The sequence below is a fragment of the Danio rerio genome, chromosome 17, assembly GCF_049306965.1.
Source record: "Danio rerio strain Tuebingen ecotype United States chromosome 17, GRCz12tu, whole genome shotgun sequence".
Taxonomy (NCBI): domain Eukaryota; kingdom Metazoa; phylum Chordata; class Actinopteri; order Cypriniformes; family Danionidae; genus Danio; species Danio rerio.
This window is the reverse complement of record NC_133192.1, coordinates 43,738,812-43,760,687: the sequence shown is the minus strand read 5'-3', so window position 1 is coordinate 43,760,687 and position 21,876 is coordinate 43,738,812. Positions and strand designations below refer to the sequence as shown.

At 35.3% G+C, this 21,876-nt stretch overlaps 1 protein-coding gene across 6 annotated transcripts in view; it reads left to right on the top strand.

Moving 5' to 3' along the window:
* LOC797812 (leucine-rich repeat and fibronectin type-III domain-containing protein 2) overlaps positions 1-21,876 on the top strand; it is a 299,809-nt gene that overhangs the window by 59,836 nt on the left and 218,097 nt on the right. Inside the window, exon 2 of one of the 6 annotated variants that reach the window (XM_068214680.2) lies at positions 3,227-3,292. The exons of the other annotated variants lie outside the window; for them this stretch is intronic. The gene's annotated coding sequence lies outside the window, so the exon portion shown is untranslated. The remainder of the gene's footprint in view (positions 1-3,226; positions 3,293-21,876) is intronic. 6 annotated transcript variants of the gene reach the window in all.

Sequence of the window (21,876 nt, the reverse complement as noted above, 5' to 3'; positions counted from 1 at the left end):
AGCCAATTGGTTATTTTTTTTATTGACATTGGGCTGACCCAATCACAAACTTCCATTTTGAGCTCTGTGTAAGCATGCAATGTCGGTGTGTATTTTGTCAAAATTTTTAAGAGAGTCACGCCTGTTTCTCACCCCACGTGGGCGGGTTTGTTTTTGATTTTCAGCATGATGTAGGCTTATAGTTACAATAATATTTATCCAAGATGGCTCTAATGATATTGATACATGACCAAACTAGTGTGCAACTTAAGCAAAACTAATACTATTTTTTTACATTTAGTTTTGTAGTCCTGGCCCAAACAAATATTTGTTGCAGTTTTTAATTAAGTTCATTTGATTGACTATGTACAATCTTTAATCTATGTTTGATGTTTCATTGTTGAGGTAAAAATTTTTTAAGGGTCTCTGATACATTGCCTTTATTTTTTATCTTTATTTTATTAATCAACATTAACTGTGCATCAGCAGGCAGTTTTTGTTAAGTTCATTATTTAATGTAAGTTCCCTCAAAACACACAGGCACACACAAGATGGACTTCCAGTGTGGATTATAATTTATTATAATAATAAATTAAATTTTGTAATTTGTCAACTCATTATTTCCTATATATGGCTTTTGTGGTTTTACAGAATAGGAGTTGGTAAACATATTCTAGGGCGTGCACAAATGGGGAGCATTTTGATTGATGTAGTGGGCCTCTCTGTCCCAAAATGCCAGGGCCGATTTTTTATTTTTTTTTTGTCCCAGTCCAGCCCTGCCTAAACCCAACAGTCATTGGGGGAAATTCAAATCGTACTAAACTTTACAAATTAGATCATACAAATTATAGCCACTAAATCAAAAGGTTACGAATTGCTATGAGATTGAGTTGGCAAACTTCACACAGAAATGCCATCTGGCCCAGTCAGGATTAGAACCAGCGACCTTCTTTTATTTATTTATTTTTTTAGATTGTTCTTACTTGATGCACTAAAGAACTAAAAAAAGTTCAAATGTTTCAAATATGATACTTCAGGCTATTGAGGACTTTTTATTTGTATGCATATACACACACAGACACATGACACACACACATGCACACACACACTACAGGGATTTAATCATAAAACTAAGCATTTAATCAATAATTCATTGAGCCTTAATTAAGCATTTGCTCAGATGCGGAAGCTCTTAAATGATCACCAATTAATTTGTAGGTTAAAATTATTTCCGGAACAGTAAAGCAACAAATTAATGTTAGTCCCTGCTATGCTCACTTCAAACTTGATTTTCAGTATTAAAAAAAAGGATAGAAGACTCAGAGGCTTAGTATAGAGACTTAGTATAGAAGACTAATAACCAAAACATTTTTGGTTTAAGATCAACGTATTGTTATGTGATTTTGCATAGTGGTATGACTACATAATTGCTTTGAAGGACTAGGGAATGTACATGTGTTTATTTAGCTGAGCTAGGACTCACATCAGCCTTTCTGCAATACTACAGCATACTTACAGCTGTTATCAAAACCATTCCTCTTGAAGTAATATGCCATAAGAAACCGAGCTTTAAAAAAATAATCATCGCAGGCTTCGAGGTTCAGTCTCATTAATATATACTGATCTCGTACTGGCAAAGAGCAGTCTCGGCACTCTTATTGTTTCAGATACATGTATTCCCAGAGCCATGGGATGCTTTATTATTTATAGCTGTGATATCAGTGCTGGAGGCAGCATTGGGGCAGTTCACTGGGAACCCAGCCAATGAATGAGAAACATGTCAAAATCCAGCTGGGTCTCTGCAGTTTCCTGTGGCGCATTAACAAAGCTATATTCCACAAAGAATCAGGGGCCAAAATAAAGTTACAATGAATTAATGAATGGAAGAGTATGTAATTATGACTTCATTCATATAGTGCTCAAATATACTTATTCATTTGCATTAATGTTTTTTTTTTTTTGTGTGTGTGTATGGTTATACATTTTCCCCTGTTTGTTTGTTATGGTTTGCTCCACTCATCATTGGACTGTTTTATAATATTTGGATGGAGATGATTTTGGCGAGTCTTGTAAATTAAAGCAAGAAGGATGAAACAACACATTTTATTTATTTTTAGTTTTCTTTTTATATTTTAAGAACATTGAGCAAAGCTTGTGTTAGTTATTTGCCTGACTGATTCTAGATTATTGATACCACAGTAATTTCTAAGAATAAAACCTAAATCACAAAATCATTAATAAATACTTTAGTTCTAATTTTAGTAATTCACACTATTTTTTTAATTCATGTTTTTCTAAAAAAATAGGAACCTAATAAACATTTTGTCAATGAAAACCACCTACTTTGGTATTATGCTACATGCTAATTTTAAATAGGTAATTCTATAAAAATCAGTTATTAGGTGAAGGATCACATTTAAGATCATGTGGCTGAAGCCCACTGTGAAGACCATGAAGTGCTCCTGTTTTCTTTAATCAATTAATTTATTTATTTTTTTGCATATTCAACTTGTTTGGAACTACTTTAAAATTGTTAGATTTTTGTTGTTTTTTGGTTTCCAAAAGTTTCCTGACAAGTCATGAAGTAAATGTGTTATGGAGTAAAAATGTATTATTTATATAAAATAAATAACACTATTTAAAGATATTTACCCAATGATGAGGATACACCAATCTCATGCTATTTGTGTCATAATCACCAGTGATCTAGCATTTGCATATTGCTGAATAATTACAAATCGGTCACTTTAATGAACTACAGATCCCATCATGCACTTCACTCACACACCTGGCTCAGATTCCCTCTGATAACAAACACAGCTGAAGCTGTTCACAACTAATCAAATAGACAACCTAGGCTCATTCTGAAAACGTACTGCTATATATATATTTCTGTAGAGTGCCAAGTTTTTTTTTTTTTTTTTTTGCAGTTTTTTTTTTTTTTAGCAAATACACCAGAGGATGCTATGTATGCTTTTTGATATCCCAAATTTCTCTAGTGAGTGCCATCTGCACCTGCTCTTCTTGCATAAATCCACCAGAGACCTACCCTCCTCTTTTCCTAAACCCAACCAATAGTGTTTTAAAATTCAATGATTGACCCGCCCACCCATTTTCCTTAACCCAACTGACAGTTTTAAAATGTAATCCAGAAAAAGAAAAGCCCTCGCCTGATTTTTACCATGATTTTACTAGATTCGAACCCTGTCATCATGGTCAGCTTCTCTCATTTCTCATTTCGTCTCAGGTGCGCTGATATACATGGCAAGCTAACTAGACATCTTGGACCTGCAGGAAAGCCATCCATATGGAGGTAAGCGGTTAGCTGGTAAATGTGAAAAGGAATTGCATCATACCATCCCATAGCACTCGATTTAAATATGAAATGCAGCCATATGTACTACATAATTTACAATGTCCAAAAATCTATATAGGGCTACGTTTTCAGTATGAACCTATGTTGCAAATGGACTACAAACACAGCACACACACACATTGTTGCTGAGTCTTGTTCACCTGTAACATTACCCTTGCCATGCCTTTTGATTCTTACTTTGTTTAATTGTCTATTCTGTTTGCCACCTGCACTGACCTCTGTGTCTGTGACCACAACTACACTTCTGGATTACCCTCATGATACTGTTTGTACCTGTTGACCATTGCCTGCCTGACAGTTGCTTATAAACTGCACTTGGATCCACACCACCGTTGTCAGTCCAGCAAAGGAATTGATAACATTAGTGACTGCTCGTTTTTCATTAACATTTATTGTTTTTAAAGTTAATGCTTTTCTTTAAAAATTCAAATTCAAATACATACATATATATATTTATATATATATATATTTACAAAAAAGTATTGCCTAATTGTCAATTACTCAAAATTAATATCTAAAAATCACTATGCCATCTAACATCCCACATATGAGCATTTCAAATGTGTTAAAAAAGCAACTGCAGTGTTGTTTCTTTCAAGAAAATATTTGTCCTGTATTATTCATTCATAAATGTAAATTGCAAACGCATTCTAGACATGAAAATTATAGACACAAAAACAGGCAAGCATATTTACACTTTAGCAAATGTTTCTTTTTTTTTAGATCAAATTATAGAGGTTTTGCAACATGCCAATGCTCTAAGGAATGATTAAACTATAAATAGCTAGAGCTCTATTCAGTTGGATACATTTGTATACCATGGACTTTCACAGCTATGATTATTCTCTCTTCACACAATCTTTCACCCAATGTTGATCTAAATATTCAGGCCTTTAGCTTCTTTTTTAAAGTGAAATGGTCATGAAGAATAAATGCTTGCTTCAAAAAATTAGTTCAGTTCCAAAAACCTAAACAAAGATTTTATACAAGCTGATACTGTGTCAAAATGAATATCATGGTTTTTGATGTTTTGTTTTTTGAGTTGTTACTCCCACTTAACTACACATTTTTGAAATGCTAATAAATGTAATAATAAAAAAAAGCTTTCTGTTTGTCAAAGAAAAATACTAAAAATGAGCAGAAATACTTATAACCAGTTACATTTTTGCAAAACTGAAATACAAAGTGTACAATCTGAGGTATTTATGTCCCTTTGCATCCATTCTCGGAAACATGAGTATGCATGCATTGTGAATGAGTTAAGATGTGTTCGCAATAAATAATTTAAAAATGTTCACATTTCTATTTTTAATAGAGACATATTTTAGATTTCACTACCTCCGAGGCCATCAATGGGATGATTAAATTAAGCATTTGTGTTTGTGCTGTGTCCAAATACGCTATCCTGATGGCTCCTTGCAGATAGCTTCAGTGTGGATATTTAGTCAATGCACAACAAATGCTTCCCATGAGAGTATGCTCCAAATTGTTTATTTGAATGTCAATAAACACACCAGTAAAGAATGGACCAAGACTTGAAGCTGCCTGAAACTGGCAACTCACTGTGACTAATCTTCATTTAGAATTATTTGCACATAGCCAAACATGCAGAGACTGTGGGGGGAAAAGCCTACTGCCATTGTATGGATTTCTAGAATGTATATCTTCGCCATATATAATTTGCCCTTTTTTACGTGGCATAAGTTCATTCTAATGTCAATACATTTGTTTAATTTGCTGTCAAAACCTGCACTCAGTTAAATTTAAATAGGCTACTATTTATTCATCTATCCATCCATCCATCCAATCATTTATTCATTCATTTTCCTTAATCCCTTATCGATCAGGGGTCGTCACAGTGGAATGAACCACCAAATGGCTACTACAAATATTCTGTCATCATTTATTCATCTTTCATTTGTTCAAAACCTATTTGAGTTTCTTTCTTCTGTTGAACACAAAAGAAGATGTTTTGAAAAATGCTGGTTGCTGAGACACAATGATGTCCATAGTATTTTTCCCCCTAGTATGGAAGTGGATGGGTGCCAGCAGCCAGCATTCTTCTAAATATTTTCTTTCGTGTTCAACAGAAGAAAGAAAATCATAAATGTTTGAAACCGCACGAGGGTGAATAAACGATAAGGTTATTTTATTTTTTTTAGGTGAACTATCCCTTTAAACATTTGCAGGAGAAGATCAATATGTGATGTTCTCCTGATTCATTTTTCAGAAGCTCTAAATATATATATATAAAGATTTTTCCTCATGCACATTAAATATTAGCAGAATCAATTGGATAAACCTTAGTGCTAAATTTTTCAACTGCTTTTTTCATCCACTGTGTCTCTACCTCTAGCCTCAAGACACCAAAATGAAGTCTCTTTTGAGATATGTTGCAAAACAACACATATTTTGGTCACATCTTGTCACAATGCATCCTGTTTTATGTTTGTTTAACCCCGTGTGCTGTTGGTTGTGCATGTGCATGTGATGTTTTCATCCACTCTGGTGTGATTTTGAGACTTAATTTGGCCACAGCTTTCTGTTTCAACAAATTGAATCATTTTTGGTGAAAATCATTATTTTGACACATATTTTGGGGGGAAAAAACACACTCTGGGCAAATTTACCACCCTTTTGTTATGTTCGTGGCTGTTTTTGTCCCATTGGCTACCATTATAATGACATTTTTTGATTGCAAAGCAGTGCCTGCATATAGTCATGCATTCTTTATTGTTCCTGGTTTTCTCTGCTGGCAAATGCACATTTTGTAAACTATAAATTGCTGTATTACTCTGTAGAACCCCATATAAATGTCAGAAACGTTTTTGCACAGGTCTATCTAAAGGGTTAATGCTACCACCTGTTGATCAACAGTAAAAAAAAAAAATCACCCAATTTACCTTTTATCAAATGGAAAAACCATCAACAATCACATCAATCAAATGCATGATTATATGGTATCATGGCTTTGCAATCAGAAAATGTGATTATAGTGGGCCAAAAACAGCTATGAACATAATGAAAGGGTAGTAAATATGAACAGTATACAAGGGTTACATATATATATATATGGTCTGTGTTGTGTTCATATTTCAGCAAAAACGCATCAGAGTTGGCTTAAAAGTGGAAAAAGACTCATTTTCAAATTTTTAAAGGATTCAGTTCACTTACTATATTTGGTATGCATCAAGGGTTGGTTGGCAGCACTGACACTAATTCAAATGAAGTACTAATGCTACTGTATGTGTAAATGCACACCAAATCTTAATACATTGAGTGTAAGTTACCCTAGATATTTTTGTGTATAATTTACTGAATGTGTGTGACCAATAATAACAACAATGTATTGTCTCACAGTGGTGCAAGCAGTCAGTCTCAGCTCATCAAAACTAAATAGTTATACTTGACCCTGCTAAAACTTTTATTCAACTTTAAAACTCAAATTAAGTTATTTTTTATTAAATTTCAGATGCTGTAGTCTGCGTATTGAAAATCCCTAAGGCAGAGCCTTATAAGTTTGTAAATGTCTTGTAAATATAATAAGCATTGATCGGTTTAATCAGTGTTTACTGAAAGTACCCAATTACTTTATATGATGAATACATTTAATTTAGGCTTGATTCAAATGTTATCAATGCATAAACATGCTGAATGTTTCTGCACTGTGGTAGATGTATAAATAATACAAAGAAAAATAAAAAATTAGAACATTAAAACAACAATATAGTGACGTTTGAAGCCATTTCCCAACAAAGCTTTCCTCATCTACAAAAACAATGCTTTTGGATTATCCTCTAGGGCATTTGTATCTTGGGGGCATTCTTTACAACTCAAAACCTTGGTAAATACATAAACTATACATGATATGGAAAAAACTATATATGTTGCTGTCTGCAACGAGCCATCAGGATAACTTATTTGGACAAAACATGAATGCAATTTTTATTTCCTCCATAGATGGTCTCAGTGGTAGTGAAAGCAAAATGTATCATTATTAAAAATAGAAAAGTGGACAATTTAAATAATTGATAGCTAATACATTTTAATTCATTAACGATGCATGTAGACTCATGTTTTTGTAAAATGAAGGCAAAAGGAGCACAAATACTGTAGATCAGAAAAACGCAGTTGTATACTTTCTATTTGGGTTTTGCAACCATTTAATTTGTTATAAGTATTACTACTCATTAATTGTTTTGCTTTTTTACTTTGCCAAATGTCAGCCTTTATTTTAGATTGTTACTTTTTTTATTATTATTATGTACTTTAGATTAGCTTTTTGATAACCAGTAATTAAATGGTCAACTCTGTAAACAAAACATCAGAAACAATTTATTTTTAAATAGTGTTTAAAATAATACCAAAAATGTTTATGGCATGCATTCAATGTTTTTGAAAATTAACTGTGTTGTAAAGCATTTGTTGCCTAATCTTCTCAGCCATTTAGCTTTTAAAATAAGTAAAATAAATAGCTTAAGCTGGACATAGCTTGTTTTGGCTGGGTTTCCAGTCTGGCTAGGCTGTTCAAGCTAGTTTTGGCTGGGTTCCTAGTCTGGCTAGGCTGGTCAAGCTGGTTTTAGCTGGTCATCTCCCAGCCTGACCAGCAAAGACTAGGCTGGAAATGGCTGGAAACCAACCTGGAATGGCCAAAACACAGCTAAAACCAGGCTGGTCGGCCAGCCAAAAAAGAGAAAAGAGACACAAGAAAATAATCTTTGCTGTGAAAGTGTACAGTATACATATTTAGTGTTAATGTTGCTGTTGGTATGTCAACTTGGTACATAGAAGCTCGGGAGCAACTCGTGCCCCTTGGCATTTATGTGAGAGGTAAAAATGTGTTGTTCGCTGCACATGCTGTCATGAACTGAACCTCTAGACCAGGGATGGGCAAACATGATCCTCGAGGGCTGGTGTCCTTGCAGAGTTTTATTCCAACACTAGTCAAACACACCTGAACAAACTAATCAGTGTCTTCAAGATCACTAGAAATCTATAAGCAGGTGTGTTTGATTAGAGTTGGAGCTAAACTGTGCAGGACACCGGCCCTCCAGGACTAAGTTTTCCTACCCCTGCTCTAGACTGTGTGTGTGTGTGTGTGTGTGTGTGTGTGTGTGTGTGTGGAATGTGTGTGGAATTATATAGTGCATTTATCGTGTTTGGCCATACACCCAAAGCACTTCACCACCAGTGTGCAGCATCCACTTGGATGATCTGACTGCAGCCACCGGACAATGGCACCAGTGCACTTACCACACACCAGCTATAGGGGGAGTGGAGAGACAGTGAAAGAGCCAATTTAGTGAATGGGGAAGATTGGGAGGCCATGATAGTTAAGGGTCGAGAGGGAATTTGGCCAGGACACCGGGGTTACACCCCTACTTTTTATGAGAAGCGCCATGGGATTTTTATTGACCACAGAGAGTCCGAAAGACGGTGCCCACTGACAGTATAGTGTCCCTTTACTATACTAGGCCATTAGGACTGCTGTGAGCCCCTGCTGGACTCATATATTATGGGTGTAATGGTACACTGAAGTCACGGTTCGGCACATACCTTAGTCTTGGCTAAGATACGAGTACAGTACAACTATAATCATTCTAACAAATCCCCAGTGCTTCATATTTCATGTTCAGTGCAACAGGCAGACATGTTTTATCACAATAAACTGCAGAAACTATAATAGAAATATAAAAGTTTTCCCTCTTAATGATTTTTTTCTTGCATGTTTGTCATACTTTAATGATTTAGATCATCAAAAAATACATAAAAATATTAATCAAAAATAACACAAGTAAATGTATCATGCAGATTTTAAACAGTCTTTTATTATTAAGGGAAAAAATTAAATCTGCATAGCCATGTATAAAAAAGTGATGATCCATAGCACACAAGTAAGTCGTTTAATGCACAGGGAGTTCCAGTCAGTTTCGACCACAATAAATGAACCTCCCCCAAATATTAGTAGTAACCAAAGCAACTCAGTGACAGATGGATCCTTCATTCACCTGTATTATCTTGAGGACACAGATGTGTGCTGCACCAGAGAGCAGATGTTGAGCAATGGACTTAAAACTACTCTCCAAAATATTTCTGAAGATGTTATTGACTTTATTCCTTCATGCAGGTGCAGTCAATGAAATTTTATTGTCTCAAGACTTAAATAAAACAGCTCATTGTGCTGCTTGATGTTACAAACTGGTATAGTCTTTTTCCATTAGATTTATTTTTTTATGCATTATAATAAAGCTGCTGTTTACTTTTACAACATGTCAGTAACAACCAAATACATACACCTGAATTTAAAATGTATGATTTCTTATTTTCTAAGAGATTTTCCCAAGTGATTTCCCAAATTACTGTATGTTTAACAGAAGGAATTGTTCCACAGTATTTTCTAGAATAACTATTCTTCTAAAGAATGTCTATCAGTGATTCAGCACGTGCATTTAGCAAATGGTAAAGAGGTTTAATGTGTATTATTTAGATTGTAAATTATTTCATTAGAGTGCAGCAAGCCTCTGAATGACTTATTTAAATTTCTGTCATGCTGGGTCTATAGCAAACAGCCAGTGGAAGTTCTAGTTTAAATGGTACCCTGAAACGAACTATCTTTGACTTTATATTACTCCCATTGGAACAGATGTAATTGTCTCAAACAAATAATTCAAACAGCATACAAACAAGCTGAAATCTTACTAATATTTCCCTAAATCTGGACCTTTCTTGCCTTTTTGTTGCAGTCATCAATTATACCATCAAATAGCCCATTAAAGTTACCCACAGGGGTGTTGCTAGACAATGGCCACGCACCACTACCCAAAGACATATATTTAAATTATTTAGCATAAATAAATATAAATCTGATTATTATTATTATTATTATTATTATTATTATTATTATTAGTAGTAGTAGTAGTAGTAGTAGTAGAAGTAGTAGTTTTGTAACTGGAAAACAATGTAAAGACAAAACGGGAGTGAGAGGCGAAGATCCCTTTAAGGTTCAGGACACCCTGGAGAACTTTTTTTTTATATTAACAGATGTGTGTGTGTGTGTTGAGCATCAGTTAAGACAATGTTAGCACCTGTCAGCTTTAATTGTGGGGAAAACTGGATAATTTTGAGCTTTTGTCAGCTAATTTCAGCTTTCGGGTTTAAAATGATTTTTGGGGCAGGATCAAAATTGGCGACGTAGCGCAGTACTGCAAGTGCAATGATGACACATCGGTTTATCATTATTATTCATAGTGGAGTTTTTTATCCTATGAGAAGTGCCGGCTGCTTAATTATTCATGAGAGCACGTGCTTTCCGAAGGCGAGACAGACCTGCCAGTTTCAAGCAAGCTGTGAGACACGGAGTCACGGACCCACAGCACGCAGTAGCTGTTCATGAAGGCTCCTATGTGTTTGTTTCCATGATCCACGGGGTTTGTTGCATGTTTTTTTCCTTGCGATCTTGTCAGGGCCGATCATACAGCAAAGCTAGCATTTTTGTCAGGAGAGCAGTACGAGAATTGAAGAATGGCGGACGTTGACTTTTATCAGGAGTTCGTTAAAAATCGTTCGCCTAAATCCTCTATATTCTCAGCAGGACTAATGGTTAAAATAGGCAGGTCAGGAGACCTGCTGCACTGAGTCTGCATTCAGATCTATAATAGACCCGGGGATCGAGGAAGAATCCTCATTTATAGTGTTTACATGAACACACTTATCTTTATAATGATATAAATTATGGTTATGTGTATATAAAATTACGAATAACAAATGTAGCAGGACATTAAATTACTGTTTATTTCTTTGCATTTTAACTTTGTGAACTATAAACTAATGCGTCTCCTCACGGTTTGTCTCATTTTGTGAGCTAACTGTCAACAGCAGTTGTTCTCTCCCCTGCTGGCCACGCCCACTCCTGCCCTATGCTCGCGGAGCTCCACGCCCATTAATCATGCATCTTTTGAAAAAATTCTGAAGTAGATTTTAACCGAAAGTGGGGGGGTGTCATGGCCCTTTAAGAAATATTTGGCATGAATTTTACAGACAATTCTATAAAATAGGCTGCAAAAAACGTGTTTAATGTAATAATCTGTTGTCTTAGACCCGACTCATGGCCGAGAATTTATGTTAATAAGTCTTACCTCCCTGATTCATCATCTCTCCTTTCTGCTTCATAGCCATGCTTAATCAAAAAAGGATCATCACCATATGAAGAGTTCAGATGCAAAAGCCTCTTAATGCCATCAGAATCTTTCTCCTAAAATTAGTATTTTTCCTATGTTTATTTTCAGTTATTTCACTTTAAAGACAATGAAAATATCTTACATGTCTCTACAAAAGTAAAATTACTGAGCCAAAACAAAAGAATCGTAGAGAAATGCAAATTTTAAAAGAAAATATCAAACTGCATTTAGGTTTTTGCATCTAAACTTTTCATATTATAACTTTAGTTTTATCGACTTGCAAGACTCGCTGCATGCCGACACCCCTGCAAAAAAAAAAAAAAATGCTCTGGTTTCACAGCGCATAAGTGGCATGTATTTTATCGGCGTGCATGTAAAAAAACAGTATTCACACCGGTAGCAGAGCAGCGCATGTGAGGCATGCCGGAATGGTTTCATGCATCAGTTCGCTTTCACTAATATTCATTGAGTATGTGCATGCAAAAGACGCCGAATGTGATTGGACCCTAACTTCTTTATTCTGGAATTACCACTCTAAATTAATACACTTGCATAATGTAAATTGTATCTCAAAGCTTACTCGGGCTTGTGTTTTTTTTGTTTTTTTTTGCACCGTCTCCCTGTGCCGCCCCCCAGCAAGATGTCGCCCTGGGCAATCACCCATATTGACCATGCCTAAAGTCGCAACTGCAAACAGCTTATTACTGCAAATCTGGTCACGTATTGTTAGGACCATCCTGATCTCTTAAGAAAACATAAGTATTGTATGTTTTGTCCGTTTAGTTAAGTCGTGTGAAATTGTACAATTTTGAAAAGGAGGCATGGCACCCAACCCAACCCCTAAACCTAATCATCATTTAGAGATGAGCAAATCGTACTAAATTGTATGAATTAGATTGTATGCGTTCATACAAATTACCCACTAAATCAAACAATTACGAATTGCCGTGATATTATGTGTCAGGGTTGGTGAGGGGAAAGGAGCGAGGACTCAAGTGCAGGAAAAATGGGAATTTATTAAATAATAAAAATAAAGTAAAATGCAAAATAAACTACCCCGAAGGGGGAAAACATTAACAAACAAATACATTCACATACAAACAGGACTGGGCAGACTGGCAAGGATGAGGACTGGAAACACAACAGGACTAGACTTCAAACGACAAAATGTGATGATGAACTGGCACAGGACAGCAAATGTGAGGGGTTTATAAACTGTAGAAAATTAACACACAAACAGGTGAACAATTAACTAATAATGGGTTAACAAGGAGGGTGGGACAAGACAATAGACGGGAGAGCGCATGACACAGAGAGACAACACAAGCCATGCGCTCAAATAAAACAGGACAAGAACATGCAGCCAATGAGAGAACTCATTGACCGCATGTTCATGACAACACAAACACAACACTGAAGCACACGACAAAAGCACATGACCACAATGTAAACACATAGCCACGTGCTTTAACAGATGCAAGACACAAGCACACGATGAATGCAAACACTCACCGTGCGCTCACACATACAGCGTGCATGCCTCATCCCAGCGCCGACCAGAACCGAAACAAACTAGACTGAGACGCTGGGAATGAAACACCACGCTGCAGACAGACGAAAACACAAACACGAGTACAAGAGCGCACGCGTACACCCTTGACGGCCCGCGCGCACACAGAGACAGAAACAGGACCAGACATGGCTAGTGTCCGAGCCCTGCCACCAAAACAATAATTTACAAGACCAGAGTGGCAGAACCCTGACATTATGTTGGTTAGCATACGGGGTTACAATGTAACCTGTGGACCTAAAGTTAAAGTTTGTAATGTTTATGTATGTTATTTGCTAATTAATAACCACCTCATTTGAATCCACGTCACATTTCGGAGTCTGCTACTGTCCACCAGAGGTCACATTTCCTGTTGCAGACACATATTTTGTGCCTTTATGACTGAATGAATGAAATATGCCCATTTCCGATAAGACAACTCAGGGTGCTTAAATATAATTGGCTAAACTGGCATTTGGTGGGTTATAGGGACCGAAACAGACAGACGTTCCGGCACGGAACACACTTTCAAAGCAGAATATCTGAATTCAGCATTGTTTTTTAGATAAACATGAATGTTCAATTAGAATGTTTCGTAAATATCTGAAAACAAATTATGTTTTTTTAATGCTTTAGAAGAGTCAAAACCTTATATAGAAAAAAACCCTTAAGCCGTATTATTTTGTTCAACTGACTACAGAACAAACCATTGCTATACAATGACTTGACCAATTACCTTAACTTGCCTAGTTAACTTAGTTTAACCTTAAAGCCTTAAAGTTGCAATTTAAGCTGAATACAGGTATCTTGTAAAAAATGCCTAGCAAAATATTATGTACTGTCATCATGGCAAACTGTACATACAAAGAAAACAAAATAAAAGTGTTTTCAATACTGTTATTATTTTTATTTTTCAAAATGCTTGCTAAAGCATATACTGACTCTGGTAACAAAATAAAACACTGGCTCTGTATTGCCTTGTGCCAGTAGTGGGTAGTGTTAAACAGTAAATAAAAGCTGAGAACCTCTCAAAACAGCTGCAGCTTGAAAGGTGTCAGGGAGCCGTGTTGGAGGCACCATATGTTCCTGAAAGTCTTCTGGCAACCTTTCTGCTCCCTACCCGTATCCCCTCTGTTGTGTCCCTGAGAAGCAGACTGCAACCACGCACCTCATATCAGATACAATATGTGCCCCCCCCAGAGGAAATGCCTCCAACCGAACAGATTCCAGATCAGGAAGAATCGGCATCATTAGCCCATTTCTTTTGCTTTCAAATTGCTGTCAACTGGCATATTCTGACCCTGATTATCGGCTCTTGCCACTGCAGGTTTTAGCTGCTGGAATAAATAAATAAAACAAAAAGCAACGGTATTTTAGACAGTACTTATTTTTAGTCTTCTTGGAAAAAGAGTAACATTCGGAGGAAATGTTTTTCTTGTCTTTTCTAAATATGCACAGTTTTTAGAGTGTTTTAATAATGTAGTTTTGTATCTGCAGCTTTTTTTTGTTAAACAAAGTGTATTAAAAGATGCCAAAATGAAGAAACAAGAATTATTGCAACAGAAACCACAAAAAGCTCTTTTCCATGACTTCCATGAGATTATAGACCTTGGGAAAGTATAAAATGTGACTTTTTTTCAGATGTAAAATCTTCACAAAATAGTTCCCAATGACTTAAAGAAGGTGGTAATAATAAAAAAATAAAATAATAATAATAATAATAATAATTATTATTATTATTATTATTATTTTGTTATTATATGGTCTCACTTTATTTTAGGTGGCCTTAACGAACTTGTACTTACACTGAAATTAATCAGTTGTTACAATGTACCTATTGTGTAAATACATGGTTTTATTTTGTACTTATGATTGATTTTTATATATGTATGCAATTACATCTGCTTTAAAGAGGTCCTATCACGCATTAAAAAGGCTCTTATTTTGGTTTTGGGGGTCTCCAACAACAGTCTGATATGCATGCAAAGTAAAAAAAAAACACTTTCACTGTCTTATATTATGGATTTATTTCTACCTAATTATCCCAATGACTCTCATATGATTCGTTCAGCAATTCATTTGTTCCCAAACCCTTCCTTAGCGCGAAGCTAATCTGCGCTGATTGGTCCAATGACCCATTCTGTTGTGACTGGTCGACTGCATTCAGTGCGAGACACGAGAGAAATGCTCACAAAGCGATACGTGTCGATTTTTGACCTGGCATTAGACGCGATATAAGAATACAAAGAGTTAACCAGATGCAGTACAAGAGGATACAAGTAACAAAACACAATTAAACACATAAAATAGTCTTTTCTGATCCTTCCTTTAAAATAAAAATAAAATTTTGAAAAATGATGGAAACACAACACAAGGCTGGGGCTATAATCCTGAGGTAATTTTGCAAAAAAAAAAAAAACCCTCAACCACTGACTCTTCACAGGTTTTACGGTAACACAAACTTTCCCTCACACTTTAGAGCACAGCGTCTTCGCGACTTAATTTAACCGAGATCTGCTACAGTGTTTGTATTCCAACTTTTTCTTTCTACAGTGTTAGTGGGTGGGGCCGGGTGTTTCAATGTCCCCGGGTCTGTGCATGAAACTAATAGGCGGAGATTCCGGATTGAGTTCCGTATATCAACATCATGCCGACACAGCTAAAGATTCGTTGCAGCTCCACTTCATTCGTTAATAATAATAATAATAATAATAATAATAATAATAATAATCATCATCATTATTATTAAATGGTCACATTTTTATTAGTTAGTCTTAACTAACATGTACTTTCACCGAAATTAATTATTTGTAACAATGTACTTAGTGTTTAAATACAAATCGTAGTTAAATTGCACTTATTATTGATTCAATACCTGCATGTAATTACATCTGTGCATTAAGAAAAAAAACTGTAACTTGATGCAGTTGCTAATAATATTAATATATAAAATCATATTAATATATCAGTTGTCACTCTCTGTCAACTCTGTATGCCAACTAACTCTCATTAGAGCATTAGTAGTGAGTTAGGTTAGGATTAACCCTCATTAGACTAACCATATAGCATTGGTGGACTATTGGAATAGGGTTTGCAGATTAAGTTGACTTCTGTTGGATATCTGTTGGATAAAAATCCACTAAGAGGCATGTATGCACTGTAAGGCAATTTTAGATAGGTATTTCAGATTGATCATTCCTGAAAGTCTAAAAAGTGCACTGCAAAAAAAAAAAAACCCTACATTCAAAAAATTATTATATTTTGCTTGTTCAAACTACTTAATTAAAATGAGCTTAAACAACACAATTCTTGAAATGTCATTGGAACAACTAAAACTTATGTTAAATCGAACTAATTTGTTAAAAGTGTTAAGTTAATCAATTTGTGTTGGGACAAAATGAATGAATTGTGTGAAACCCTACATTTTTAACAGTGTATATCTACTCAAAAAATTGTGGTAACATATTATAATCAATATTATTATTTAAATTTAACAAATATGCATTTAGTAACAATTAATTAAATTAGCTGATTTAAAATTAGTCTTTTAATATGAGTAAATGCAAACAGTACTTAAAAAAATAAGCAAATTTTTTACAAAAATATTAATTTGATAGAAAACCAGCACAATGTGAATAAAAATCATCAATGTTTTTATTTTGATTTAACGAAACATTTCTGGAGTTTGTTCATCACATCTAAAATTAACACCCTATACCTAAGTAATAAAATTGAGGTAACAGAATACAAGCAATATTATTAACTATATTTAACAAGTATGGATTGGATAAAAATGAATTCAATTAGTCTTAAATTAGTGGAGCCTGTTAAGCAGTGTGGAGCCACAAAACAACAATCTTTTAATAGGCAATACGTCATATAATACACAATCAAAAACTGTACATTCAAACAAATCGATAATCTTAAGATGGAATTAGATAATATATAAACAAAATAATACTACCTCTCCAATATTTTCCAGTGTTCACTAGACAGTTACTCGTAAAATGCGCAGATCAAACCCACGAGGACACAATTACTGGAAATGTAGTCAAGAACTGTGTTTCCACTCTCGCTAAAAATGTGAACAAGGGCTAGTCACATTCCCACAGTCATTCCCGGGGCCAGATAAAGTGGGCCAGCTAAGGCTTTGGCGCGTAGTGAACCCGGTGTCCTGGCCAAAGTCCCTCTATCAGCCCTTATGATCATGGCCTCCCAATCATCCCCATCCACCGAATTGGCTCTATCACTGTCTCTCCACTCCACCAATAGCTGGTGTGTGGAGAGCGCACTGGCGCTGTTGCCCTGTGGCAGCCATCTCATCAAAGTGGATGCTGCACACTGGTGGTGGAGTGGAGAGACCCGCCTCCCCCTGATGATTGTGAAGCGCTTTGGGTGTATGGCCGTACACAATAAAATGCGCTATATGAATACACATTACTCATTCATTCATTCATTTTCATGTCGGCTTAGTCCCTTTATTAATCCGGGGTCGATTACATTACATTACATGCGAGAATGTAGTTGTTTAAAGCTAAATCTGCATTTTATTGATAAAATGGTGTGCATTTAAAATGTCCTCTAACAATTCCGGAGGTGTCCACCTCCATGTCATGACGGGCGCTCATCACTCATGTATCCGGCGAGGGCTGTCTTTCCTTGGCTAGACATTCTGACATTTGCCCCTGACTTATTTGAAAACTCTCATTTCAGTAAAATTGATTATATTTTATTACAGACATTTTTAAATATAATTTTAAAGCAAAAAAGCCCTAAAATACGAAAATTAATTTTATTAAATAAAGTGTACATATTAAATTTAATGAAATCCACAAGGCAGCAGAATGACTTTCTACAGTGTACCAGGTGTTACGCATTTAAATTACTATATTAATTTATAGGAAAGGGAAATATTTTGGAATGAGCATTATATTTTATGCACACACACACACACACACACACACACACACACACACATATATATATATATATATATATATATATATATATTTTTTTTTTTTTATTATTATTTTTATTTATTTATTTATTTATTTATTTATTTATTTTTGAGCACAGCATCAGAAATTAAGTTATTGCATCTTAACATGTACCTCTCGAAGTATGGTAATGAGGAATTCTGCTTCAGAAATAATTCCTCTCTCTCAGTCATCTTTCCATCAAGCTACTTTTGGTTGGCGGCATCGCCAACCAGAGGTGGCAGTGACACACCAAAAACTTTGTTGTCGCACACCGTAAAACAGGAAGAAGACTTGTGACTGATAAAATAGCTTCGCTACTGAAAAGCTATTTGATTTAGAAAGTAGCAACCCGACCGCTACGCTACTGAGAAATGTATTTAAGCTAGCAGTGTCACTACTTGTAGCAACTCTACTGCCCAACACTGACTTTTACATAGACTACGCATTCATTTAGTTTTTCAAGTGTAAAACGAGATGAAAGACTGTTGTAACCACTTGCGCTGTCAGTAGCAACAGGCACAGAAAGGCTAGCAGCCCATTGAAAATACTGGGGTAAAATAAACTGTCATAGTATAAAGACATGGCAGGGAAAATGGAATTTAATGCAGTGCTTCTTGTCCGGTCTGAGACCCACTTCATATCGTAAATCTAAAAGGAAGCGAAGATCAATGATTTTTAAAAAAAAATCAGATCTTAAGCGTGGCAATTTTGAAATCGAAAGATAGTTCAACGGAAGCCCTTTGAATTAAAATTAAAAGTCTGTGTGCATATAGCCCATTGAACTTTGTCTGGATTTAATTGAATCCATCAATGAACAAACTGAAATGAACTGTATATGGTGTTTCTTGTTTATGTAAAACTGCATAAGGAATACAAAAAAAAAAAATCTTATAAGAACATAAAAAAGCAAATAAAAACATTCTAGGAGACAAAAACTTTCAACATAAAGGAATTTAAGCCCCTTTTCTATCTCGATTTGTTCTCTGCTTTACCATAGAAAACAAACTCCACACATTCAGTTTTTATAAAGGGCCAATTGACAAGAAATTCATAAATAAACACAATAGAGACCAAAAGCCGTATTTTCTCACTTGGTGACTTCCATGACATTTACAAAGCGCGCAATGAAAAGCAGACTGGCACATTTGGTGGAGATAAATGTACTACTCAAATCGCAAAGACATCGCTCTTTAAAGGGGAAGGAGGTGATATTTATTCTCAAGAGGAAAAATGCCTCAATGGTTGTTGTGTAAATCGGAACTCTAACAGCAGTGTTTGGAGATTTTCCTGGCAGCGCACTGTAATTGTGGCTATTTCATAAAATTGCTCAACAAAAAGACAAGGATGTATTAATGTTTCAAAATATGCTGTGATATTTAAAAACAAAACATCATTTTGCTGTTGAAATTTGAGACTATGGCACTGAGCAGCGAGCTTGTTTTTTATTCCAATTTTACAGACCACTGCTAAAGCATCTCTTGAAAGCTCTTAAAAGCTTCAGTTCCTTGCAAACATATCATTATTGTGAACCCATGCAAGACTAACACAAACCGTGGATAGAATGCACAAACCTTTCAGATACTGTATAGTGTTTTGAAAACTACCTGTGGGTAAATGTGCCACAATTACATATTTTCACTTGGAAATAAGCCTTGTGACAAACAGTTTGCTGTAAAGCTGTGCAGGTTGCAAACCTATGGTCTGGCAATAATAAAGACATGGCAACAAAATGTTAATTTGTTATTGGCCTAATTAAGCTGGTCAAAGGCGAACTAAGCAGCTGTCCCCAAGAGTACATGATTTTGAATTATTTTTATATTTATTTTATGTCAGTAGATAATGGTGGTTATACACAACATATTGCACATTGTTCAATGAAGAAATGCAGTATTATGCTAATGGACTACAGGATATATGAAGAACTAGAGTATGACTGACATACCTAAAGTTAACTCAGGAAGGGAACCCAGGCTCGATCTGAAAATGTACCACAATACACATTTCTGGAGAGTGCCAAATACATTCCAGAAGGTACGTTTTTGTTTTTGCGAATCCACCAGAGGCCGCTGTGTAAGCTTTTTGAGATTTCTCTCGCGAGTGCCATTCACACCAGCTGTTGTCATATAAATCCACCAGAAGCCGTTGTCGACTGACTGACTGACTGACTGACCGATCGACTGACCCACCCTACTCCCTATTCCTTCCCTGAACCCAACCAAAAGTGTTTTCAAAAGTACCAATTAACCATCACCCATCCACTTTCCTAAATACAACCACTGCAATCCAGAAAAAGAAAAGCCCTGACCTGATTTTTACCAAGTTTTCAGATTTTACCACATTCCCAGCCTGTTATTTACTTGTTTATTTTATTTATTTGGCTTCTGTTTTCATCGTATCCACTTTCTGAAACCTTTCTTCCCTATACTCTGTCGTCTTGGTCAACTACTCACTGCATCTCAAGTTCGCTGACGTACATGGCAAGCTAACTGTACAAACTGGTAACATCGGGAAAGTGTTCAAAGACGTCAGCTGGTAAGCTCAAAAAGAAAAAAGCCTCATACCGCCCTGTAGCATGTAGTTTTCAGAATGAGCATATGTTGGAAAAAGGAGCAAAACACTCAATAATAACACACACAAAAGACAACTTTCTAGTCTGGATAAAAGGAAAAGAGAAAACTACAAAAGATAAACAGCAAGATAAAGGTATATTAAGAAAAAAATAAAATTATATATATATATATATATATATATATATATATATATATATATATATATATATATATATATATATATATATAACAATAAGGCTGTAGATTTTTCATTAGTTTTAGTTTTTATTTCGTTTTGACTTTTTGTTTTAAAATTCTGTGATTTTAAAATAATTTTAGATGTATATATACTAGTTTTTATTAGTTTCTATATTTTGAAATGATTTAGTTTTAATTTAGTTTTTATTAGTTTCTGTATTAGTTTTAGTTTTTTTCTAAATAAGGATATTGGTTAGGTGCAAGATTCAAAATAAACAGAATAAATATTGTTTAATAAATACTCAGCCATACATTTTTTAAACATGTATTCAGAAGACACATGAACACTATCATCTACTCATCCTCAAATTCAAATACAACAGCCTACAAGCTAGCAGCATTAAGTATAATATGTGTGCATGGCTGCTTCTGAGGTTAGATACACAGTAGTGATGGGAAGTTCAGATCTTTGACGCGGATGTTAGGATTCAACATTATGCAGTCAGCAATAGTAATTTCAGTCGGTTAAAACATCCTCATGATCTAAAAAATGTCTTACAGTAAAGTTTTGCAACCCAACTGAAGCATGATTAGGCTTGTTAAAAAGTAAGTAGTTTGTGGATAAGTGCTTACTGGAGACGAAATCGTTTCAAATGATTCAGTTCGATTTGGTGAACTAGTTCAACCGGTTCACTTAGAAGATCCGGTTAAAAAGATTTGTTTGCAACCGCGATACAGAAATAAAATCCATTATAGAGCACAAATGTGTTAAAGCAACAGTTTGAAGTGTCTGTATTTAATGCTGTCACCATGCTGCTGTCATGTACGCTTGTTGTTTTGTCGCGGGAGCAACAGTGAGGAATGGATGACTGGAGGAGAACCGGCTCAGTCTGGCCAATGGCAGCAGGACTACAGACTCTGTGGTGCCATGCGGGTCCAACACCTGGAGCGCAAATTATATTTACTTCTAAAAGGCTTACAGTAAGATTATATATTGAATATGTTTACAAAGACAAAAACGAAGGAGGTTTTTGCTAGAATTTTTGTTAATTTCAGTTAGTTCTGTATG